Source organism: Scyliorhinus canicula, chromosome 24, assembly GCF_902713615.1.
Source record: "Scyliorhinus canicula chromosome 24, sScyCan1.1, whole genome shotgun sequence".
Classification (NCBI taxonomy): Eukaryota; Metazoa; Chordata; class Chondrichthyes; order Carcharhiniformes; family Scyliorhinidae; genus Scyliorhinus; species Scyliorhinus canicula.
Genome location: NC_052169.1, coordinates 5,190,620 through 5,217,724, shown reverse-complemented (window position 1 = coordinate 5,217,724; position 27,105 = coordinate 5,190,620). Strand labels below are relative to the sequence as shown.

General features: G+C 48.3%; 1 long non-coding RNA gene and 1 other non-coding gene across 2 annotated transcripts; one reads left to right on the top strand and one right to left on the bottom strand.

Annotated features, from left to right (window-relative positions):
* LOC119956910 lies at positions 1-25,962 on the bottom strand. The gene is made up of 2 exons (XR_005458706.1): positions 25,843-25,962; positions 1-1,499 (listed from the first exon to the last, which is right to left on the bottom strand). It is a non-coding gene; the product is annotated as an uncharacterized LOC119956910 (long non-coding RNA).
* Positions 25,963-26,049: 87 nt separating this feature from the next.
* trnav-cac lies at positions 26,050-26,122 on the top strand. The gene has a single exon. It is a non-coding gene; the product is annotated as a tRNA-Val (tRNA).
* Positions 26,123-27,105: the final 983 nt, after the last annotated feature.

Below are 27,105 nucleotides of genomic sequence, written 5' to 3'. Positions count from 1 at the left end.
TTTTTTTGGCTGACTTTATTTTTAATTAAAGTTTTCCACTGGGTATAATTACAACATCCCTGTGCTGTTTTGTGTACAAAACAATACAACGTACAAACATATGAGGCTGAGTTCGTCTATGCGCACTGTTGTGATAACATGTTACTCAGTTGGTTGTGCATTCCCAACGCAGTCGGTCGAAATAAAGCCGACGATGGAAATGTCAGACAGAAGGCCCATGCCCAAAATCGACAGCTCTCCGCACTTAGTGGCTAGCAGGGGAATCAATTTCTTTTCGGCCATTTTCAAGCTTCACCCCCGTTTTTGTTTAAACTGGTGGGGTTAATCCCCACCCAGCCAGTCGCTCTCCTGAGTGTGTCATCTGTGGCTGAGTTGCTTGTACTCAAAATCATAAAGTTCTGGGTTCAAGTTCCTCTCCAGGGCTTAAGAACAAAAATGCAAGGCTGATGTTCCAGTGCGGTACTGAGGGAGCACCGTGCTGTCGGAGGTGCTGTCTCTCAGAGGAGATGTGAAACCAAAAGCCGCATTTGCCTGCTCGGGTAGATGTGAAAGATCCCATGACATTGGTTTGAAGAAGAGCAATGGTTGTCCTGGCCAATACGGATCCCTCAATCGATGTGACAACAAAACAGACTCTCTGGTTATTGCCACACTGCTGTGTGCTGGGTGCAAATTAGCTGCTGTGTTTACAACAGTGACCACACTTTAAAAAAAGATTTTAATTCATTGGCTGTCGAGTGCTGTGGAACGTCTGGCAAGTCTTTCTTTATTCCACAGAATTATAGAATCCCTGCAGCGCAGAAGGAGGCCATTCAGCCCATCGAGTCTGCAGCGACCCTCCGACAGAGCACCCTACCGAGGCCCACTCCCCTGCCCTATCCCCATAACTCCTCACCTTTGGACACAAAAGTGGTCAATCCAGCTAACCTGCACATCCTTGGACTGTGGGAGGAAAGCGGAGCGCCCGGAGGAAAGCCACGCAGACACGTGGAGGGCGTGCAAACTCCAGACAGGCCAAGGTCGGAATTGAACCCGGGTTCCTGACGCTGTGAGGTAGCAGTGACACCGTGCCTCATTTAGACTATGAATATCTGAAGGCATCAAAACCGGACGCCATCAAGTCCCCATTGGATGCACGCAAGTGGCAGCGGTTACTGGATATCAACCAGGTGCAGGAACCCTGGTCGAGAAGAACCGATCCCCACAGCCCCTGACTTCGGATACACAGCAAAATCTGGTTCCACAACAAACGTGACAGTAACACATTATTGACTATTTTGGCACGGGGCACAGAGACGTGTTTAAACCCAGATAAACACACACATTTCAGCTTGTTATTGCCAGTAAATTACTGGTTTGAGTTTTTTGAAATGTTGCTAATGTAGAAAAATTCATTTCAGCTCTTTTGATCGGCCCAGTTTTGTTGCGGTGTTGTGATGTAACATCATGAAAAAGGTCTTGTTTATCATATCCAGATACCCGCTTCCCTGGAGCGAATTCTTTCAGGACCGTAAGAAAAAAAAATGAACAGAAAGAAAACGATAACAAGATTACAATTAGTTATTAAAGGTATTAAGTGAAATTTCTCTAACCTCAAATCATCATAAAATCAGCGACAACAGGAGGTAAATATACGGTGCACTGTGCAAAAGTGCTAAACTTTAAAAAGGCACATGATCATTTGAAGTAAGTTCACTCTTTTCATTTGTACAGAATCACAAGCTGGTTATATGGTTAATATTCTACAACAGATAGCAATAGCAGTTTGCATTAGTGTTATAACTCAACTAGCTACTGCTCCAGCAGCGTGGCGTGCAGTTTATGTGCTGTTCCATCCAAGGGCTACCAACACAGCTTTGTAAAGCCGGCTCCTCCAGCAGCTCAAAGTGGCACTGAACTGCGCAGGTGTGGGATGTCCCAGGACATTTGTATGGGTCAAATCACAGTGCCCCCGAGATAAACAGTGGGAAGAAAATGAGCTGTGATCTGCTCACAGTCGTTTTGTGTGTGTGTGTGTGTGTGTGTGTGTGTATGGGGGCGGGGGGGGGGGGGGGGGGTTTGTGTGTGTGTGTGTGTGCGTGTGTGTATGGGGGAGGGGGGGTTTGTGTGTGTGTCTGTGTGTGTGTGTGTATGGGGGCGGGGGGGGTTTGTGTGTGTGTGTGTGGGGGGGTGGTTTGTGTGTGTGTGTGTGCGTGTGTGTATGGGGGAGGGGGGTGGTTTGTGTGTGTGTGTGTATGGGGGAGGGGGGGGGGGTTTGTGTGTGTGTCTGTGTGTGTGTGTGGGGGGGGGGGTTTTGTGTGTGTGTGCAGGGGCGGGGTTTTGTGTGTGTGTGTGTGTGTGTGTGTGTGGTGGGGGAGAGGGATGTTAGGTGATCCTCCACTGCAGCAGTGGACCTTGACGAATAAACAAATTGTGGACTCTATTTTGGCTCACACTTTACATAGAGCCTCGACCTCCTGGAATCATAGGATCCCTACTGTGCAGAAGGAGGCTATTCGGCCCATCGGGTCTGCACCGACCCTCTGAAAGAGCATCCCACCTCCATCCTATACCCGCAATCCGACCCAACTTGCATGTCCCTGGACACTAAGGGACAATTTAGCATGGCCAATCCACCCAACCTGCACATCTTTGGACTGTGGGAGGAAACCGGAGCACCCGGAGGAAACCCACGCAGACACGGGGAGAACGTGCAGACCCCGCACAGACAGTGACCCAAGGCTGGAATTGAACCCGGGTCCCTGGGGCTGTGAGACAGCGGTGATTCCAGGAGAGATTCCACAGCTTGTTGAACTGGATCACAACAACAACAACTTGCACCTATCCAGCGCCTTTAAGGTAATGAAACATCCCAAGGTGCTCCACACAGCAGCATGACTGGACAGAGTATCGCACCCAGGCACATCAGGAGTTATGAGGTCAGATGATTAGGTCAGATGATCAAAAGCTTGGTCAGGGAGGCAGGATCTGAAAGGAGAACAGTGAGGTGTGGAGAGGGGTAGGGAAGGAATTCCAGAGGGTGGGGCCCAGGTAGCTGCAGGCTGGGCAGCCCATGGTGGAGCGACTGTAATTGGGAACGTAGAAGTCTTGGAGGATTGTGGGGTTGGAGGAGATTACAAAAATGGGCGGGTGGGGGGCAGAGTTTATGGATGGATTTAAAAAGAAGGGTGAGAATTTTAAAGTCAGGATACTGGTTAACAAGCTGTGCCCCCAGGAGAGGAGGGGAAAGACAGATTTAAAACAAAGATTGAAAGACTTCAGCCTGACATCCGACAGGAAGTCAATCATACCTGAGCTAACAGGTAGCTTTAAATGAACACCATACTGAGGCATTTTCAATTTTCTCCATCATTTACATGTCAGGGTGTAGTCCTCATTACACTGTTGCACTTTGAATGATTTCCAAAGTCTATTCTTGCAAAGGAATTTAAGTGAGTGTCATTTCCTTCAGTTTCACAGATGAAGGTAGTTATGCATGTACATACAAATTAAATTCAATGTTCAGACAGCTGAACTAATTCAAGGCAGAATACCTCATCCATAAACATAGGTTTAAAAATGCATATCGTTTAATTTTATTTTTTTGGCATTCAAAGTGATAAATGTTTTGTGCTGGGCAAATGGAACTTGCTACTTTACTCGAGTCACAAGCCTTACCTCGCTGTCTCGATGGGGCATACCCAGTATGCCAGTATGAGTTTTCACTATTTGCATATTATATCACCTTCGTGCCTTCTTTAATTCCCTGTCTGTAGAAATAAATTAAAAACGTTGCCTTGCTGCTGACTCTTCAGGAACCATAGAAGGGAACCAGTCGGCCTATTGCGCCCGTGTCAGTTCTTTGAAAGAGCTGTTTAATTTGTCCCACTGCCCCCCGCTCTTTACCCACATCCCTGCAATTATTTTCCTTTTCCAGTACTTAGCCAGTTCCCTTTTGAAAGTTGCTATTCAATCTGCTTTCACCGCCCTTCCAGGCAGCACACTCCGGATCTTAACAACTGGCCAAAGATTTTCTCCATAGCACTCCCCTTTCTGTGTGAATGATCTATGGCGTGATTCTCTGTTGTCCGACACTGATATCGGAATCGGGCGGAGAAGCGACTCCAAATCAGGGCCGGCGCCGATTTGACGCTGGTCAGTCATGCTCCGTCCCATCCGAAATGGCATCATCGCGTCGCCCGTCATTGCAGCGACGTTGGTGCATCACCAGCCAGCCCTCCCACGATGCTCTGCCCCCGATGGGCCACGTTCTCAACGGCGCGGGGACACGTGTGGTCCCAGCCATGCGGGAACCTGGCCTGGCGGCTGTCACACTCGGCGTCCAGCACCGTCACACTCGGCCGGGATCTGCGCCGCTGGCCGGGGGGGCTTCTGCAAGGGTGGTGGGGACTGGTAGTGGGTGGCCAGTGGGCTCGCGGGTCGGATCCACGCATGGCCGATGCCGTGTTGTATGGCACGACCGCTACAGGTCACCGCTGTGCGCATGCACGGCCAGGGACCCAGCCATTCTCCGGCCATTTTCGGCGCGGGAGCCGGGGGGTTTCACCCGGCGCCGGTGCTAGCCCCTCACCGGTCCCGGAATCAGTGAGGGTTTCACGCGGAGTTTTTGGTCGTAAAAGATCACACGCGTTCCGCTGGCAAAGACACTCACTTTTTCTGTATAATAAATGAAATATGAAAGATGTTTCCAATGTGCTGCATTTTGGTTAACTTACCCTGTCGACATATGTCCACTTGGAACTGGATTGAGACTGCCCAAACTCACTCAGGCCAGCAGAGACCTGTGACTGCTCAGCCGATGAGTAAATACAGAATTTCTGTCTGTAGCGGAATCAAAGGATTTGGGAAGAAGACAGGAAAGGGGAGCTGAGGTTGGAGAAAGGTCATGATCGAGCGTACCAAATGGCAGAGCAGGCACAAGGGGATTGAGGCCCACTCTTGTCTCTACTTCCTATGTAGCAGGGAAGATCCTTTTACCTTATAATTTTGGCGATATTCCAAAATTATTGGCCAGTGCAATGTTCTTGTTGGATGGCCTTATTTATTACAAGAACACTGGTAGTTAAAGCTATAAACAATTTATCACTAGCTGTGGGTAGACAATATACAAGAGAACAGATGAAAAACAGTAAAACCTTGAACAAACAACCTCTCTCTTATACTTCCTCTAGCCAGTCTGAGGTCAGCTGACTTTAACATTCACTTATATACTAGTGACCTTTGCACAATGATCCAGTCCAACCCCAGCATTCACACAAATGCACACTCCTGCAGGAAAAAGATTACGAGGAGCAAATTTCTCCCCTCTCGGTCAAAGCCCTAAAGGCCAAATCCTCCACAATTCCTCCTGGGATCAAAGATCACCTCATGAGCAGAAATTGACCCGAAATGTTTGGGTTGTACGCCGTCGATTCTCACGTAGCGTGGTGCATTTACCAGCCACCCAGCGGGGAAATCATGATGATTTTAAATGCTGGGGTACAACTAGGGTACTACTAAAGGGGTACTACTTTAGGGCAGCACGGTAGCATTGTGGATAGCACAATGGCTTCACAGCTCCAGGGTCCCAGGTTCGATTCCGGTTTGGGTCACTGTCTGTGCGGAGTCTGCACATCCTCCCCGTGTGTGCGTGGGTTTCCTCCGGGTGCTCCGGTTTCCTCCCACAGTCCAAAGATGTGCAGGTTAGGTGGGTTGGCCATGATAAATTGCCCTTAGTGTCCAAAATTGCCCTTAGTGTTGGGTGGGGTTACTGGGTTATGGGGATAGGGTGGAGGTGTTGACCTTGGGTAGGGTGCTCTTTCCAAGAGCTGGTGCAGACTCGATGGGCCGAATGGCCTCCTTCTGCACTGTAAATTCTATGATCTATAAACTAAACTCCCAGTCTACTGATTTCCTGGTGTAACGTCAGGATAGGACCATTGAATTTTGTATTGCAAACGGCTACAGCCAAACTGAGCCAGCTGTCACCCGGGCAAGGGACGAAGGTTGGGATTCTACGCTGCTCCAGGGCTGCACATGCATAACTCAACTCTAAAAGAAAGGCGCTTTACGCCACACGCGCTCCATCCAGCTGCACCAGGCACTCGGCACTGTTGTCCTCTGTGATGCAAAAGATTAATTTTCGGCTTTTGTTTTTCTGGCCTTGGGGGGTATTCCTCTTGGGCCCATAAAATACTCTGTCCATTCTGAGCCTGTCCATTGCAGACACTTCGCACAATTGTTGAGGCGCACCACCCCTCCCCCCCCATCCCACCTCGAGCTCACCACCCCCCCCCCCCCCCCCCCCCCCCCCACCGCCCACCCCAACATGCCCAGATGGGTCAGCGTCAGATACTGCCCGAATTCCCGACCACCAGCTTTATGCCAGTGCTTTGCAGGGGGTCGACATTCTCTGCCATCATTTCCAAGACGTTCCGACTTTAAAATTTAGTGAGGAGTCTGTGCTGTTTAAAATCTTCACAAATATCAGTATTGAAAGACATTCACGGTCTACTGCCATTAGTAATAACCTGAGTAGGTGTTTTGGTTAAGCCAGGAATTTAGGTTTGCAAGCCTAAAGGTTCTGACAACAAAAAAGTGGAACTCAATGAATCCCTTTGTACATATAGGGCCATAGAAGCGACTGGCAATATATTGCGCCATCTACTGCCTAGAAATGAAAATGTTTAATATAATTCCGAACGATCCTTAATTCAGGAATGATGAACGGCATCTGCTGGACCACAAAGCTAATGCATATTCTGTTAAGTGAGGGAATTTCAGCTCTGGATTCTCCTGAGTTACCGGCCAGTTAAATATCCAGAATACATATTTGTAATTACATTGCTGAAATGAGAGACATGCGGCGGGATTCTCTGACCTCCCACTGGGTCGGAGAATCCCTGGGGGGCGGCGCTGGTATTCCCCGGCGCCAGTTTGCGGGCGGGGGCGGAGATCACGCCGTGCCGGTCGGGGGGGCGTTGGCAGCACACACCCCCCCCCCCCCCCCCCCCCCGGCAATTCTCCGGGCCCCGATGGGTCGAGCAGCCGCCTGTTTTCGGCCAGTGCTGTCGGTGTGAAATGGACATGGTCCCACACGGCGGGACCTGGCTGCTCGGCCGGCTGGTGTGGTCCTCGGGGGGGGGAGGGGGGGGGGCCTGGGGGGATCCGCCCCCCCCCCCCCCCACGGTGGTCCGGCCCGCGATCTGCAGGTGGGCCTGTGCCGTGGAGGCACTCCTTCCTTCCGCGCCGGCCTCTGTAGGGCTCCACCATGGCCCGGGCGCAGACACACGCTGCGCATGCGCCAGAACATGCCGGCGCCGACCTAGCCCCCGAAAGTACGGAGGATTCCGCAACTTCCGGGTGGCCCGACACCGGAGTGGTTCGCGCCATTCTTCCCGCCGGCGTCGGGCCATCCCGCCGATTGCGGGAGAATCCCGCCCATGTTGTCGAAGCTTTTTGTCTTGCATTCATCAGGACAAATGCAAGAATACCAAATTTCAAATCATTACAACAACTTGTACTGCAGGAGAAAAGGGCGCTGATAGGTTGGCAAGTCGACTCTGATTGGCCGAAGTGGGAAAGCAACGGGGAAAATCGTTGGCAACATGTCTCGCTTTTCAGCAATATTTAAGTTCATAGAGTGCAGAGGTCGGCCATTCAGATCTGCACCAACCCTCCGAGAGGGCACCCCCTATAACCAACCCTCCCTCCCTATCCCCCCAACCCCGTAACCTAATCTACACACCTTTGGACACTAAGGGCAATTTATCATGGCCAATCCACCTAACCTGCACATCTTTGGAATGTGGGAGGAAACAGGAGCACCCGGAGGAAACATACACAGATACAGGGATAACATGCAAACTCCACACAGACTGTCACTCAAGGCTGGAATTGAACCTGGGTCCCTGCGCTGTGAGGCAGCAGTGCTAACCACTGTGCCGCCCTAGTTCTATACTACCAAGTGACTATTTGTATTTATGTACATTATATATATACATTTTTTAAAAATGTATTTTATTACAAACATGTATCAAAACATGATACAGCGAACAAACACCCTGGGAAACATATTTCCCAGCAATCAGCTATACAGTCTGCACAGATTTTTCCTCTTCTTCCCCCGTGACGAACAGCCCCTCAAACACAATCACAAACATCCCCCACCTTTCCTCAAACCCCCCTGAAGAGCCCTTTAACTCATACTTTATCTTCTCTAATCGCAGGAAGTTGTACAGATCACCCAACTGTGCCGCTACCCCCCCGGTGGCGATGCCGACCGCCACTCCAGCAAAATTCGCCGCTGTGCAATCAGAGAGGCGAAGGCCAAGACATCGGCCTTCCTCCTCTCCATGAGCTCCGGCTTCTCTGAAACCCCAAATATCGCCACCGAAGGGTCCACCTCCTCCTCCACTATCCTGGCTAAGACCACAAACATTCCCGCCCAGAATCTTCCCAATTTTTGTCCTTTATATATTTACAGTGAACAATTAGACACCTCGCTGGACACTCATCATTGAAGCAACAGGAGAATCCATTATCGTTGTCCGCCAGCCTTCTTCCTAACTGAGCTGAGAGCTGGAAGGAAATTCGGTAGCTGCTGGTCCAAGGTTGCCCAAGTGGCCACTGTACATAATTGAGCTTGCAAAGATGTGACCCTGGGTGTGCCAAGCCTGATTTTCAACTGAACGGGTATACACACACATGCATCTTTCATCCAACACACATATACACACGCACACATGTACATGCAGACAGCCAGCAGGCCAGCAGGAGAGGGAACCTTGGCTGAATTTCCCCAAGCTAATTCAGGAGTACAAACAGAGGCCAAGATTAGCTAACACTAAGAAAACTGGGAAACAGTTATCACTCAGCACACATCAGAAAGTGTCTCAACCAACTGAGGGATCAGGGGAGCTACCAGAACAAAAGTCAAAAAAGCAGACTAAGGAAAAACAAACAAACAGGTAGAATAAAAGTATTATAAAAATGTGTTACATGCCCTTTTTAAAAGCATGGTTCAGCACCTTTCAAAATCCCTCAGTATGCTCATACTGCTGTTTTTTGACTAGACTAAGAACATTAGGGATTTCCACTGTAACTGCTTAACACACACAAATCCTAAACAAAGAATTAGTCTTTATTATAGGAAGCTGCCCTACCTCGTAACAAGGTATAAGGCCATAAGATATCGGAACAGAATTAGGCCTCTCGGCCAATCGAGTCTGCTCCGCCATTCAATCATGGCTCTCATCCCCATTCCCCTGCCTCCTCCCCATAACCCCTGATCCCCTTATTAATCAAGAACCTATCTATCTCTGTCTTAAAGACACTCAGTGATTTGGCCTCCCCAGCCTTCTGCGGCAAAGAGTTCCACAGATTCACCACCCTCTGGCTGAAGAAATTCCTCCTCATCTCTGTTTTAAAGGATCGTCCCTTTAGTCTGAGGCTGTGCCCTCTGGTTCTAGTCTCTCCTACAAGTGGAAACATCCTCTCCACGTCCACTCTATCCAGGCCTCTCGATATTCTGTAAGTTTCAATACGATTCCCCCTCTTCCTTCTAAGCTCCATCTAGTACAGACCCAGACTCCTCAACCGTTCCTCATACGGCAAGTTCTTCATTCCAGGGATCATTCTTGTGAACCTCCTCTTGACCCTTTCCAAGGCCAGCACATCCTCTTTTAGATACGGGGCCCAAAACTGCTCACAATACTCCAAATGGGGTCTGACCAGAGCCTTATACAGCCTCAGCAATACATCCCTGCTCTTGTATTCTAGCCCTCTCTAAATGAATGTTTTTTTTATTTAGAGTACCCAATTCATTTTTATTAAATTTAGGGGCAATTTAGCGTGGCCAATCCATCTACCCTGCATGTCTTTGGGTTGTGGGGACGAAACTCACGCAAACACGGGGAGAATGTGCAAACTCCACACGGACAGTGACCCAGAGCCGGGATCGAACCTGGGACCTCGGCGCCGTGAGGCAGCAGGGCTAACCACTGACCCACCGTGCTGCCCTCTAAGTGAATGTTAACCTGCCAGTAGGTTCCTGAGTTTGATGCTCTTCTGTGTTGAGGTGGCTGATCTCACCTGACATTCGTATTTCTGTTGCTGGGCAGGGTAAATCAAGCAGGTATGATGCTCCCTATTGCTATTCCAGTGACCCCTGCAGGTCCGCTATGGACTGGGAATGTCCATGATGCCCCTGCAGGCAGTTACACAGCAAGATTCACCAGTCATGCACAGGGAACATGCACATTCACCAAGAAAATCAGCAAATTGTTACGTTGCAGAAGGCGGCCATTCGGCCCACGTGTCTGCTCTCCGAATGAGCATCATGACTAAGTGCCATTCCCCCCCGCCTATTGATTCTATCCCTTCATTGCCTTCAGCAGAGGAAAGGTGCAAACCAGACAACGATGGAAAGAAACTTCATTACGAGAATAACAGAAGTGTATTCAATTGTCAGACACTTCAATTGCTATGACTTTTTTTTATAAATTTAGAGTACCCAATTCATTTTTTTCAATCAAGGGGCAATTTAGCTTGGCCCATCCACATCTTTTGGGTTGTGGGGGTGAAGCCCACACAGACACGGGGAGAATGTGCAAACTCCACACGGGCAGTGACCCAGGGCCGGGATTGAACCTGGGACCTCGGCGCCGTGAGGCTGCAGTGCTAACCCACTGCGCCACCGTGCTGCCCTCGATTCCTATGACTTGCGATGGATTCAGAGTGTCTCCTACACGCCTCTGTTAAGTCTGTAAGCAGCCCTCAGGCAAGAACACGTCACAAATAAGCTTTCAGGTATAGCTGGAATATACAGTGTAGATCTATTTTAATTGGATAAAGAAATTGCTACATTAAAAGCCCACAGGAAGTCTATGTTACTTTTACCTATTTCCACTCTTCAAGTTACTTCCCTGAAGGCACTGACTCATGTTGGGATACTGTACCACAGATGCTGGCTGTTGTCCTGTGCCTCACCCAAGTTGCTATTCTCCATGTGTGGGCTGAGACGCAAAGTGCCAATTGACAATCTGACTGCAGAGCTATCACAGCCAAATTAGATCATTCACTCACTTAATGTCCACCGCTGAGCATGTTCCATCAGGAGCCATACAGTCTGGGAAGCAAACTTGGAACCTGCTTGGTCTTCATGTTTACATTTAAAACACATTCGTCTTCCAGTTTACCCCCTTGCCTGCTGAAGGAGCTGATCTGTGTCGACGTATGATGCAATATGTCCTCAGAACTCTGTTTCTGCGCCCAAGCACCTATGATTCATCAAAAGGCTCACTGGGTAGCATTCTTGCCTCTGGTTAGAAAGTTATGTAATCAAGTCCATGCCCAGAGACGTGAGCTAGAACTCGGGCTCACATTCCAGTGCAGTATTGATGCAATACCACACTCTTGGAGATGCTATTTTGCAAACGAGACATTAAACGGAGATCCCATTTACCCTTTTGTGTGGATATAATCTAAGCAGAGTCCCTTTGCTCACAGCCCTGTATTTATAGAATCAGAGAGGTCTACAGCACAGAAATGGCCCTTCAGCCCAGTGCGACTGCACCAGTCCAAAACAATCACCTAAATATTCTAATCTCATTTTGCAGCACTTGGCCCATAACCTGAATAATATTTTTTATTGTCACAAGTCGGCTTACATTAACACTGCAATGAAGTTACCGTGAAAAGCCCCTAGTCGCTACATTCCGGCGCCTGTTCGAGTACACAGAGGGAGAATTCACCTAACAGCACGTCTTTCGGGACTTGTGGGAGGAAACCGGAGCAGCCGGAGGAAACCCACGCAGACACGGGGAGAACGTGTAGACTCTGCACAGACAGTGAACCAAGCCGGGAATCGAACCTGGGACCCTGGCGCTGTGAAGCAACGTGCTAACCCCTGTGCTACCGTGCCATCCTTGTATGGCTTGGCATCACAAGTGCACATCTAAATACTTCTTAAATGTAATTAGGGTCTTGGGATCTACCACCCTTTCAGGCAGCGAGTTCCAGGCCCCCACCACCCTCTGGGTGAAAAGGTTTCCCCTCACATCCCCTCTAAACCTCCTGCCCCTTACCTTAAATCCATGCCCCTGGTCATTGATCCCTCCATCAAGGGGAAACGTTTCTTCCTGTCTACTCTATGACCCTCAGAATTTTTTTTTTCCAAAATTCAACAATATTTATTAACACAATTAACCCACATATTACTGACAAAATACTCGAGATACCCAAGGTCAGTGTATACTACCTGTAAAGATGGCTTGGTAGGCTATGGATCTCACTGGTGGTCTCTACTTTCCTTCTGGTCTGGTCGAGATTTGGTCTGGTATTCACTTCTCCGATCTGGTCAAGGTCACCTCGCACGAGGAGTCTTCGCTCGACCCTCATACTTTTATACATCTCAATCACGTTCCCCCTCAGTCTCCTCTGCTCCAAGGAAAACAACCCCAGTCTATCCAATCTCTCTATATAACTAAAACTCTCCAGACCAGGCAACATCCTGGTAAATCTCCTCTGCTCCCTTCCCAGTGGCTATCACATCCCTCCTATAATGTGGATTCCAGAACTGCACATAATACTCTAGCTGTGGCCTGACCAACACTTTATACAGTTCCAGCATAACCTCCCTGCTCTTAAACTCTATGCCTCAGCTAATAAAGGCAAGTATACCATTTGCCATCTTAACCTCTGTACCCACCTGCTCTGCTACCTTAAGGGACGGGTGTACATGCACACCAAGGTCCCTCTGATCCTCGGTGCTTCCCAGGCTCCTGCTGTTTATCATATATTCCCTTGCCTTGTTTATCCAGTCCAAATGCTTATCCGGATTGAATTCCATTTGCCACTGATCAGCCCATCTGACCAGCCCGTCTATATCCTCCTGTAATCGAAGACTATACTTCTCACTATTTACCACCCCACCAATTTTTGTATCATCCCAAACTTGCTGGTCAACCCTCCTACATTCGAATCTAGATCATTTATATAAACCACAAACAGCAAGTGCACAAACACTGATCCGTGCGGGATCCCACTGGGCACAGGCTTCCAGTCGGAAAAACATCCCTCGACCATCACGCTCTGCTTCCTGCCACCCAGCCAATTCTGGATCCAATTTGCCAAATTTTCTTTGACCCCATGGGCTCTTACCGTTGCTATCAGTCTCCCATATGGGACCTGATGAGAATCCTTGCTGAAGTCCATGTAGACTACGTCAAATGCACTGCCCTCATCTACACAGCTGGTCACCTCTTCGAAAAATTCAAACAAGTTGGTCAAACATGACCTTCCCTTCACAAAACCGTGCTGACTGTTCTTGATCTCCAAATGCAGATTAATTCTGTCTCTTGAAATTTCTCCCAATAGTTTCCCCATCATGAGGTTAGACTGATTGGTCTGTAGTTTCCTGGTTTATCCCTTCCTCCCTTCTTGAATAATGGCACCACATTGACTATCCTCCAGTCCGCCGCCATCATTCCTGTGGCCAGAGAGGAATTGAAAATCATTGCCAGTGCCCCCGCTATTTCCTCCCTTGCCTCACTCAACAGCCTGGGATATATTTCATCTGGTCCTGGAGGTTTGTCTACTTTTAAATCTGCCAGGCCACTGAGAACTCACAGTCTATGTTAATCTCTTTAATTTTATCACAGTCCCTCTCCCTGATTTCTAAACCCACATCGTCCCTCTCACTAGTGAACACCAACCCAGCATTCATATAGAACCCTACCCACGTCCTCCGGCGGCACATGCAAATTACCACTGTGAGCCATAAAAACAAATAAACAACCAGCAACAACGCTCTCCCCTTCACAGCTGACGGTGACTAGCTCTTTAAAGAACACAATAAAAGGCTGCCATCTTTTGTAGAATCCCTCAGTTGCACCCCTTAACGTGTATTTAACTTTCTCAAGATGCAAAGTCTCCATGAGATCTCCCCCGCCACACCGACCTCCACTCCAACAGAACCCGCCTGTGAGCGATCGACGAGGCAAAGGCGGGCTAAGACATCCGCCTCCGCACTTGTCTGCAACTCTGACACCCCAAATATAGTCACTAGGTGACAGCACTCCAAATCCATCTGTTGTGCTGAAGAAAGAGACGCAAAATCTCACCAGCTCAGGACGTGCCCAGAACATATGCACATGGTTTCCCAGGCCCCTCTGGGGGCGGACTTGTCTTCCACCCCCCTCAAACAACCGACTCAACCTAGTCCGAGTTAAGCGTGCCCAATGTAACACCTTCAACTATATCAACCCCCGTCACGCACACGATAAAGTGGCTTTCACCCTACGCAAGGCCTCAACACCATACCCCCTCCTCTAATGCCACCCACAACTCCTCCCCGCACTTGGCCTTAATCCTCACTGATACGCAGCATCCTCTGCCATCCTCCTGTCGAATCCCGAAGTCTGCCAGTTTACTGTCATGTTCCCTTTTTGCTCTCCTAATTTCCGTTTTATGCTCTCTCTTGCACATTCTCTACGCCTCTGGAGCTATGTCCTTGGCGCCATGAGGCAACAGTGCTAACTACTGCACCACCGTGTTGCCCCATGCTTCCCCCACTTGCCTAGCTTTCTTACCTAAAATTAAGTCCAGGATCCCTTTCCCCTCTTGTAGGACCGTCTTACTGACTTAAAAAGTTCTCCTGAACGCATTTTAAGAATTCCGCTCCTTCTATATCTTTTACACTATGACTAACCCACTTAATATTGGGGAAGTTGAAATCCCTCATTATCACTACCCCATTAATGTTACACTTCTCTGAAATTTGCCTACACAATCTGCACTTATATTTCTCTCGGACTTTTAAGGGGTCGATAGAACAGCCCAGCAATGTGAGCGTTCCTTTTTGGGTTTTAAGTTCTACCCATATGGCTTCATTTGAAGAGCCTTCTAAAATACTACCTCTCCTTACTGCTGTAATTGATTTCCTGATCAAAATTTCGACACCCACTCCTCTTTTACCTTCTTCCTTGACTCATCGAAGATCCTGTATCCTGGAATATTGAGCTGCTAATCCTGCCCCTCTCTCAATCATGTCTCAGCGACAGCAATGGCATCTTAGCCCCCATGTTTTAAATTGTGCCCTCAACTCATCTGCCTTGTTTGCCAGATTCATTTCATTAAAATAAATTCCATCCAGTCTTGCCAAACTCCCTTGTGACGTAGCTGGCCTATAACGTCTATGCCTTTCTGACACACTCTGTCTCTTCTCATTTTAATTTAACCTTCTCTCAGAATCCCAACCCCCTGTCAAGTTAGTTTTTCTCCCCTTTTCAAGTATGTCTCTAATTCCTTTTGAAAGTTACTATCGGTATGGAATTTGTGGTAGTCGTGAAAGTGAAGCTATCAACATTCACCCATCATTGCTTCTCTGAATACTCACAGTATCTTTTGGAGTCACACAGTGATTAAATGTAGAGGTCAAAGTCAGCAATTCTAAGTTTGCCACACAGTTGAGGCTCCCCAGACTGCAATCAAATAGAAATGGTTGAACTGACAAGAACTTTCCCTTTTAGTCTTGCTATAAAATCCCTTTTAAAAAGTTACACCTAGCAGAATGATTTATAACTGAGTTATCGGTGTGCTAAGGTTGTAATTATTGCTGAAAAAGCTTTACCGTCCACAATAAACAATTGTTATGATTGTGGTATATCAAATTTCTCCAATATGTCAAAAAATTCACATCTTTAAAATAATTTTGCAGTTTCTTTGAGCTTTCAGTTTCAACCTCAATGCGATGTGTATGCCCCAATCATTTATTAAATATTAAACAAAAGTGAAAAATTCAGTACGTCTTACTTCCCGATTTGCTGCCTGTGAAAATACTTCAATCTGATTGGCCGCCTGCCCTGCCTGATGACATCACTGCTGCTCGACACCTGGGCTCGGCATCAGGTTTAAACTGACGTTGGGAAAGGAGAAATGGACACCTCACCGATGGATAGGTCTTTGTGGGCAGCTTTCTTCGAGACAGCAGCGGGCGGCGTTATTTCACCGCTGACTGAAACCTGAGCCATTGAGTCTGCTTCAGCCGCACTTGCCCCCAGCACACCTGGGGTGAGCAAGGAACCATCGCGGGATCAAGGCAAATAAGTTGCAAGTTAATAGAATGATTGCAATATTTTGCTTCAGGCCAATTTGAAAATATTGACTGATATATGTGGTTTGTGTGTTTTCACCTCATAATAAGCCAGCAGGCGGCTTAAAGTGTACTTGTAATAAGCAGGCCTCAGCCCTGGTTTGAGCGCAAAGCCGCAAGTGGGATCTTAAACCTGAACTTCCCCTGAACTATTTTTTTAAAAACTCAAACCAAACTTCACCTCACTCTATTGGCAGTCTGGCCATTGCTGGGCCACCGCAGTTGGACTTGGAACTACTACTACAGGAATGTGCACTGTTACCAAACTAATCCATTGCAATATTAGTTTTGGAGAAAATCAGGCTGGTGCTGTGAGTATTGGAAGCGGTCTATCGGTGAGTGCCAGCACACTTGGGAGATTGTCCTCTTGAGAGGACCGGCGAGTTCGAGATTCTCTTCTTCCATGCGATTCCCAGAATTCGCCGCAAACGGTGAAGTTGTAAGATATTGAGCTTCCTTTCTTGATAGCTGTCGGTGTTGCACAGCCATACAACAAGGTGCTGAGAACACAGGCCTCATAAACCAGGTGATTGGTTCAAAGTGCCAGCTTTATGTTATTCCACGCATATTTCTTGAGTAGGCCAAAAGTAGTGCCTGCTTTTCCTATGCGTGTTGAGGCACTCTCAATTATGACGCGAGAGCGAGGTCGGTAATCAAAGGCTTTAATATACAGAGAACAGGACAGCATTCGAGAGAAGTGTGCTCGCCACATGGAGCCTTATCTTATATACTGTTTCCTGGGGGCGTAGCCAGAGGCGGAGTCCCCCAGGTTCCAAGCCTCTTAAAGGGGCAAGGTATTAAAGGTAAATACCGTTCATCACACGTGTATTGAGCTGTGCATCGTCTGTCACCAAGAACCCAAGGTGCCAGAATTTGCTAAGCACTTCCGGCAGGATATTATTCAGTGTAATTGAGGATGGAGATGTGACACCCTGCCCCATCACCATGGTTTTCTTCATGCTTACGGTAAGGGAGAAGAAGTTACAGGCTTGGGGGGGACAAAGTCTCCTTCATAGGACGCAAGACGTTTACATTCCCAAGGATTTTCTCTACGGCAAGGTGACCAGAGCAGAGGACCAGTGTGCATGACATGAAGGCCCTAAACCTTGTCTTCACACCTGGGACACAACTGTTGACGACAGAGGAAAATGGCAACCTCAAATGTGGGCCAATGTGTGCCACCATGACAATTAGCGGTTACGGGTGCCAACACTGACAAGGGGCTGGTTTAGCTCACTGGGCTAAATCGCTGGCTTTTAAAGCAGACCAAGGCAGGCCAGTAGCACGATTCAATTCCCGTACCAGCCTCCCCGGACAGGCGCCGGAATGTGGCGACTAGGGGCTTTTCACAGTAACTTCATTGAAGCCTACTCGTGACAATAAGCGATGTTCCATTTTTCTCAATTTCAACGACCAATGACGACGCCTGATAACTGTTTCAGCTGCAGCAGTTTGGCAGAACCTGTCTCTCACAGACTGGTCTGTTCAGCATCAGGGAAACGGCACCACGTGAAGCTAACTCATCCCCAAATGCATTTGACTTTCTGCATGCTGATCACCTTACATAGATGGATGCCAACGTATCAGAGCTGAGGATAAATAGAGAAAAAAACAGTCGGAAGAAATTAAAATGGTTTTTCATCTCTCCCAGAATGCACTGTACTCCTCCATCCTCATTTAGACCTTCATTGATGTCATTTAATCATTTTCTTAAGATGTTATTTGGGAATGGAAAGAAGAAGGAAAAAGTGTGTTTTATTTAAATAAAAATTAATTGGGGTGGGCACAGCGGTCGAATTGTGGGCTTAAAGCACAGATCTTGTCATCAATTGCTTCCGCTACAGGATGGGTAGAATGAAAATTTCAGTGAGGAGTTTGCTGATCCGAAATTATATCAAGAAAAGCAGAAAATAGTGAAATACTAAATCAATACACTGATGGGGGATAGGGTGGTAGTGAGGGCTTAAGTGGGTCGGTGCAGACTCAATGGGCCGAATGGCCTCCTTCTGCACTGTATGTTCTATGTTCACCAAATGTACAAAGGAGCATTTTGGCATTGAAACTGGCGAGAGAGGGCAATTAATGATAAGCGGTAATAAAAACAGAAAATGTATAAACTCAGCAGGTCTGGCAGCGTCTGTGGAGAGAGACAAGAGTTAATGTTTCAGGTGCAAACGACCCTGCTGCAGAACGGACTCCTTTATTACAGATTTTCAGCATCCGCCGTATTTTGCTTTTGACGGTCAGTGGTTTCCTGTGATAAGACTGGAGAACGGAAGAATCACAAAGATGAGTACAGATAGGGGAACTCAATTGGCTCCTTTTGGAGTCATGCGTTCCTACATCACGGCATTCGGTTGCCTCGTGAATGACTCCAGAACTTTTGCTTAAATTGTCCTATCCTTGAGACTGAGTCATTCACTGCGAGAAGTGCTTTTTGGCATCAATCCTGGAGTTAAAGCTACTATCACATCAGTCAGGATTTTGTTGGATGGCGCAACAGTCACGAGCAGCTGAACGGACTACTCCTGTTCCTATTTCTTATGATCTTAAATTGCATTGACCAGTTTGCACCACCGTTGTCTTGTCCTCTTGTTGCAGTTTAATTTTGACAATGCGCGGATTTACCTTTTCTAGTCCACTTTCTCTATCTCTGATATGTTCCCTCTAATTTGAATCCTTCACAGGCTAAAGGGTCCAAGTTACCTTTCAGTGGGCAGCATGGTAGCACAGTGGTTAGCACTGTGGCTTCACGGCGCCAGGGTCCCAGGTTGGATTCCCTGCTGGGACACTGTGCGGAGTCTGTGCGTTCTGCCCAGGTCTGCGTGGGTTTACCCCGGGTACCCGGTTTCCTCCCACAGTCCAAAGACGTGCAGGTTAGGTGGATTGGCCATGATCAATTGCCCTTAGTGTCCAAAAAGGTTAGGAGGGGTTATTGGGTTATGGGGATAGGGTTGAAGTGAGGGCTTAAATGGGTTGGTGCAGACTCAATGGGCCGAATGTTATACTCAGCCACCTGATACCAGAGACGTTTGAGAGACTGATTGCCTTGGGCTTTGAGTTTTCCTTATCAACCACTACCATAATCCATGTTGTTGATTCCATCCAGCTTTTGATTAGATCCATATTCTCTATATCCCAATTGTTACGAATTTTGAAATAAAAGCAAAATACTGCAGATGCTGGAAATCCGAAGTAAAAACAGAGAATGCTGGAGAAAGCTCAGCAGGTCTAACAGCATCTGTGGAGGGAGGAAAAACAGAGCTACCGTTTTGAGTTTAACATGACTTTTCCAGAGCTGGAATGTGTTATGAATTTCAGTCTGCTGCACGGTAATGTCTTCGGTTTTCAAACTTCCAACAGCACGTAATGCTTTAGGCATCAGCATGGTTGCCGATAGCAGCCAGAAGCCATTAGAGGAACATGTGATCTTCATTACAAGGGAAACCAGTGGAAGGGAACAAAGGGAACATCGAATATTCATTACACTTACCACAAGCACTTGGAAAGTGGCACTTTATTTTTATTATTTGTGAGTACAGAGGCAGCAGTATGCCACAAAATAAAACAAATCGAGCTTGATACTGCTCACATGGAGCAGAGCCATTTTGCCACTGTAAAGGTACCAGACAAATGCAAGTTAAGACACTCGTTCCTCTTTGACCAAGAATTTGACCTCCTGATCTAATATTGCCTTGATGTCAAAATCCCCCTTCATAATTCTCCTCTGACCATTTACAACAGTTTAAAAATAAGGGGCAGAGGTGAGGGGAGGAGATTCCCCCCCCCCCCCCCCCCCCCCCTCCCCCTCTGAGTATCATGAGTCTGTGGAACTCTGTTCTGGAGAGCGTTTAAATGCAGAGCCATTGAATATTTTTTTACGGCAGTGGTGGATAAATTATTGACTAACAAGGGGATGAAAGGGTATTGGAGGTGTAGTAGCAGGGTCTGTTACGTTAAGGATTAAGCTCAGGCTGAGTACATTACTTCCCACTGGTGATCTGAGAAGGTCCCTGGCCGAGAGCTCAGGTCTGCAGTGTAGAGTTAAGCAGCAGCATTTAAGGAGATGCACGCCATGGTATCCTCTCTATATCTAGACCCTCTATTGTAAATATGTACACAGTTCAATAATGTTAATAAAGACTTGTTGGTAACTTCTATAAGACTGCTTAATGGTGTCAAAGCAGTGCATAGCGACAAGCCAACAAAAGATGGTGGCAGCTGGAGATCAAAATCCACAACCACCATAAAAAGACTGGAGAAATCAAGGAAAGTACACCAGCAATGGATTGCCGCTCTGTAAAACCGCAGTCAAGACGTTGAGAAAACCCACTCAAAAAGCTCCAGAGACAGAAGATCTTGGCAGCAGAAAAAAGACGGGCGTTAAGCTCAAGTTAAATTCTCACTGGATCACTGTGGAACTAACTTCAAAAAAGCAGAGCTAGCAAGCCAACAGCGTGCACGGTAAGATCTAACCTTTTTAAAGTTCCAGGGAGGCCAGTCCTGTGAACTATTTTGTTTATATATCAAGTCAGGTAGAAAACTCAGTTGCATGTTTGTCGCTAGCCCGACTTCTAACTCGACGCCCCCCCCCCCCCCCCCCCCCCCCCCGCCCAAGTGACCTCTGGGTCCACAGAACAACAAGGGAAAAATAAGCCATCAAACATGCAGAAACCTACGTTTAAACAAAATCCCAAGCGTCTTAGAACATAGAACATAGAACATAGAACAGTACAGCACAGAACAGGCCCTTCGGCCCTCGATGTTGTGCCGAGCAATGATCACCCTACTCAAACCCACGTAACCTGGATACCCGTAACCCAACAATCCCCCCATTAACCTTACACTACGGGCAATTTAGCATGGCCAATCCACCTAACCCGCACATCTTTGGACTGGGCTGCCTTGCTGGGCAGCGAGACTTCTGTCCTCCCAGCCCGCACCCGACCCATGACAGGCTAATGCGATTCGACTGACCCGCAGTCGCGACCAAACCTGTGGCCAACTTGCAGCTTCCTCCTCCTCCTCCCAGCTCGTCACTGCATTTTAAAGTTGCAAACATCCGAAGCATGGCGGCACGGTGGCGAGCACTGCTGCCTCATGACGCTGAGGCCCTGGGTTCAATTCCGGCCCCAGGTCACTGTCTGTGTGGAGTTATCGCATTCTCCCCATGTCTGCGTGGGTCTCACCTCCCACAACCCAAAGATGTGCAGAGTAGGTGGATTGGTCACGCTAAATTGCCCCTTCATTGAATTTTTTTTAAAAGTCCGAAGCAAGTTCATGGAAGTCTTCTTCTGGGCAATACCAATGGTGCCATTTTCAAATCCTTTGGTCACTTAAAGAGACACCCATGCTTTAGATTATTTAAAACATGCGCCAAAATTCCACGACGCCAAATCCATTTGGCATCCTTGAGAAGTGATTTCTCACATTACTTGATCGCGTCAGGCATCAGCAAACATCCAGAGCAACACAAGATCAATGCTTTTTGAAGATGATTGGTGATCTAATAAATCACGTAGTGACGCAGGACGATGATGAATCCGATACCAGTCTCAGGGAACTGTTAACAACCTTTGATGGACATTTTAATCTCCAAGGTGAGAAGAATGCAGAGCTTGAAAAAAAAGACAGCTCAGGAAACGTCCATCTAACTAATTTCCGATTAGGTTCCGGCGCCAGAGAGACCATCATAACAGACAAAGAATTGTGGCTCGGAGACCACTGGGTTTGAAGCACAGACAACCCACTCTGCGGTGCAGGGGAAGTCCAACTCCCAGTCAGTGGAACGATTCCAGAGCCATTAAGGTACGGCAACAAACAGATCACAGAAGTTATGTACGTTGTGCAATATCAGCCATTTTCATTCCTTTGTAGAGACGCCTGCATAGCTTTCGATCTGCTTCAACCAGTAAAAGATGTGAAGCCATATCTCGGTCCACTACATCCAACCACAGCACAGACACAACCTGAAATGTTTGCCTCAAAGACGAGTTGGAAGACATCAACTTGAAGTGGAGGTGTGGGTTTAAGAGGGGTGCTCTTTCCAAGGGCCAGTGCAGATCCGATGGGCCGAATGGCCTCTTTCTGCACTGTAAACTCTATAATAAGTACAGCCAGGCATCACAGCAGACAAGAAAGGCGTGCACCAAACCCGTTGCCTTGAAAGACTGTTTGACAAACTGATCCGAATCCCTTGAAAAACACAAGGAGTTGGTGTGGACCTTGAAGTCTACTTCAGAGAAAGCTGCATTGGAGCGGTCAGCAACGTCAAAACTTACTGGCTGATACACAGTTCGAGAAGGCAAGAGCGGAACAAGAAAATAAAGATATGGAAGAGCCGCTGCTTGTCATTGGAGGACACGGGCAGATTCAGCCACAGTCCATTACCCTTCGGCAAGGTGACAAAATGCAGGACACCACGGGCAACAGAACGGCAGGACAGGCTCGACGAGGCTCCGCTAAATTACAAAAGAACTCAAAATGAAGTACCCAAGCTCCGCAGCGCAAAGCAAAAACCGTTTATGGTCCGGTTTGTCCCATAGGAACGTTACAAAGCCAGACAAGATGGATTTTCTGCCACCCAGAATACACCGACAACTGAGTTTTCACAGAAGATTCAGGAATATTCACTGGTCTGGGAAGAAGCAGAGAGGTACAACAATGATTCTGCAGCGCTGAAGGAAACAGTTGTACATACGCAAGGAATGTTGGGAAACACATGACAGAAGGAGGTGGAAGAGAGCATGTCCGGGGTGCGTGGGGTCCTTAATTAAGCTGGCTGCCTTTCTGAGGCAGCGGGAATTATAGAGAGAGGCAATGGATCAGAGGCTGGGTTTGCGTGATGGACTGGGCTACTTTAACGACCTTTTGTAGTTTCCTGCGGTCTTGGACAGAGCAGGCTCCATACCTGGCCGTCATACAACCAGAAAGAATGCTTTCTATGGTGCATCTGTAGAAGTTGGTCAGTTCGTAGCTGACATGCCAAATTTCCTCAGTCTTCTGAGAAAGTAGAGTCATTGGTGGGCTTTCTTAACTATAGTGTTGGCATGGGGGGACCAGGACAGGCTGTTGATGATCTGTACACCTAAAAACTTGAAGCTCTCGACCCTTTCTACTTTGTTCCCATTGATGTAGACAGGGGCACGTTCTCCACTACGCTTCCTGAAGTCGATGACAATCTCCTTCGTTTTGTTGACATTGAGGGAGAGATTATTGTCGTCGCACCAGTTCACCAGATTCTCTATCTCATTCCTATACTCTGTCTCGTCATTGTTTGAAATCCGACCCACTACGGTGGTGTCATCAGCAAATTTGAAAATCGAGTTGGAGGGGAATTTGGCCACAATTTGGGAAATTGGCAGAAGAGCAATCAGAGACTGTGCCCATGGAAGGTTGCACGAGGAATTATACACCACCGAGGCAGAACTGATCACTGGACAGAAACCAGACCTCGGCCACAATCCAGCCGGAACGGCTTCCTCGCAAAGGCTCAACCACAAAACCACATTCAAAGGTTGACTCTGTTTATCACCTCTCTTTCCTCTGCGCGGAGCGCCTGTCCTCCTTTTCGGGTCACCGAACCAAACCAAGGGCCAGACCTGGGAGTTTATCAGAGCGGAGGTGAGGCCAGGCCAGGACATCTTTCAGCAGAGCCTTTGCCTCCACCAGTGACCACGGTGCAATCGGTTGAGATAATGACCGGCATCTGGCCCAAGCAACTACCAGCCAGTATGATGAAACCAAAGAGTTCACCCGAAACAGGTAACTGCCAGGCAGAAACACTACCCGACAAAGGTGAGCCGCCCCTGGACTGGTCTTCCATATAGAAGACGGCTCCTCCGCAACGCAAGAAAACTTCCAAATGCCGGAGAAGGTAGAAAAGGGGACTCAACCGACAGCTTTACAGATAATACTTCTACCCTCCAGGAAAGAAACAACCACCACTCACAGTACTAAACTACCACCACAGGAACCTGACCGCCAAGGCGTGGTGCAACATTCACCAATGGAAAAAGCGCATGAAGCCATGCCTGCACCCAGCGCCAACCAACCATCCACCAAGATCAACAGCCTCTGGATCGTGGTGGCAAATGAGATACGGCAGAGGTACAAGTCCGCCGCAAACCCTGATTTCAAAGACTAGAAAGGGGTGGGGTGGGGGGGGGGGGCAAAATGGGGTAAAATCAACTCTATTAATGCATGCTGTTAATGTAATGTTAATCTTAAAGTAGTTCAGAGTTAAAGTAGTGAAAATTGCAACACTGAAGTTAACACATGGCTGGAATCAAACTGTAACTATTGTCATTCCATATCTATGAATGAAGACTTGGGCGGGGGGGTGGGGGGGGGGGGAAGGTGTAGCAGAAGGTTGGAAATATTAAGAGTTAACTCAATGATGCAAGAAGGCACCTGAACTAGTGCTTAAGTGAGCAGGATAGAGACAGGTAGAAACACACTCCCCACACCTGTATCCTCTAATGCAAATATTAAAAACAAAATTTTTTTAGAGTACCCGATTCCTTTTTTTCAAATTAAGAGGCAATTTAGCATGGCCAATCCACCTGCCCTGCACATCTTTGGGGTGTGGGGGCGAAACCCACGCAAACACAGGGAGAATGTGCAAACTCCACACGGCCAGTGACTCCACTGCAAATATAGTTCCATAAGAACATATACAGTGCGGAAGGAGGCCATTCAGCCCATTTAGTCTATCCCCACTTCCACCCTATCCCCGTAACCCAATAACCCCTCCTAACCTTTTCGGTCACTGAGGGCGATATAGCATGGCCAATCCACCTAACTTGCACGTCTTTGGACTAATGACAATAAAGACTTCTAAATAACCTTTACCCGCCTGGCTGCCCAGGCAGTGCACCTTACGGATAGCGGAAACCCCCCACAAAAAAACAGAGGCAGGATACTGGCAGCGAATCAGGCCAACCATGATTTTGTGGAATGGTGGGGCGGCCTATGTTATGGGTGCTATATAAATTCAATCCACTGTTGCCGGATGGCGCCGAAGTGAGAATTTGCGGGGGGGGGGGGGGGGGCGGGGGGGCGGGCGGTTTGAGAATTTTGGGGGAGGGTGAAGTTCTGAGACAGGCGTGGGGAGGGGGCATAGGGCAGGGGGCATAGGGGGAGGGGGTGTAGGGGAGTGGGGGTGTAGGGGAGTGGGGGGAGGGGGAGTGGGGGTGTAGGGGAGTGGGGGGAGGGGGTGTAGGGCAGGGGGCATAGGGGAGCGTGGGCGGTGGGGGTGTAGGGGAGTGGGGGAGGGGGTGTAGGGGAGTGGGGGCGTGGGGGAGGGGGTGTGGGGGAGGGGCGTAGGAGAGGGAGGGAATGCAGAGCTCTTCATCGGTGAGCAACGCCACCGCAGCGGGGAGGTCAACCCCAACCCCAACCGTCAGCTGGAAGCTCGCGCGTGCGCGCGGGGGACCCGGACGGATCCGCCCACCTCCCCTCTCCCTGTTGGTCGGGTCGCCCGTCAAACAGTCCGAGGGCCCGATTGGCCGAGAGCGCTGTCAGTTAGGCCGGGAAGGCGGGGCCTGACGAAGCCCCCCCCCCCCTCCTTCCTACTTTGCACTAAAAATCAGATTTAAAAGCAAATGCGGATAACACACAATAACGTCCCGTCCGACCCATTCCGCAGCGGCGGCTCGGCATCAATAAAAGGGGGATTCATTGCGAGTTAATTTCAAACGGGCCTTTACCTCAGTCGCGGGGCCCTGTGAGCGCGCCGGGCGGGCAGCGGGGTGGATTTGGGATTGTTCCGCCCTGCCGGTCTCCCCCTGCCGGTCTCCCCCTCCCGCTTCACCGCCGGTGGACTGACAGCCAGAACAAAATGGCGGCGAAGCTGAGCGGCTGCAGCTCCCTCTCCAGCTTGAAAGGCGGTAGTTCGGGTGTTGTTGGACAGCCAGGTTTCCGTAGTGTAGTGGTTATCACGTTCGCCTCACACGCGAAAGGTCCCCGGTTCGACCCCGGGCGGAAACACTATTTTTCTCTCCACGTTTAATTGCCCCAAAATTGCCCACATTTCCCCCAAAAACATTTTTTGCCCTCATTGCATTGAAGGATAAAATTTGAGCGCGGTGGAAGCACCCATCGTTTGATTTGCTCGCCGCGGTGGGCTTTTACAGCACAGGAAAGAGGCCTTTCGGCCCGTCGTACGTGCGACGGCCGTCGAGCCCCCACCTATTCTCATCCCGCTTTCCAGCGCTTCGTCCATCCGCCGTAGCCGCGGCGTTTCCAGTGCTCGTCTAAATGCGTCATAAACATTGTGAGGGTTCCCCTTTCAGGCTCCCCCGCCACACTCTGGGTGAAGAGGTTTATCCTCAAATCTAGCCCAGTGGGCATTTCATATACATTTTGTAGTATATGTATCTGGTACAGTAATGGTTAAACGCCTGGTTAGTGTCTGTATGTATCTACTGCAGCAATTCTTTTTTAAAATCCTGGTTTAAAAGACAGGCAGAGACTAGGGCTACAGGAGGGTAATTAAAGCATTGTAAAAGTAAGATCATCGTTCATTCCAACCATGTATAGTGTTTACCTGAACAGGGCTGATAGAATTTTGTTTATAGAAAGAAGATCCCTGGGGTTTAGATAATTGAGGGGTTGTAGTTAGTCGTAGTAAGATGTTCATAACCCAGTTAGTGGGATAGAGATGACGTGATTGGTGGGAGGAGCCAGGGGCTGTAGCAGTCAGGTTTTGAGTTCCAGTTTAGATTTTGCTGTGAACAGAACAGAAGCTGTCTGCCAAATGATTGGAAGTTAAATAGTAGTTTGACACAGGCAAGAATCTGCAGGCTGACTCCTGAAAGATCTCTCTCAAGCAGTTTTTCCAAGACATCTCGATACAGCAAGTATCCCTAGGCTTGCTAGCTGTATTTAAAAGTGGATTTTGACTTGAGATTTTTTTTCTTGATTGGAGATTAAAGAAAAGCTAGCAGTTAGGAGCTAAAGTGTTTCATTTT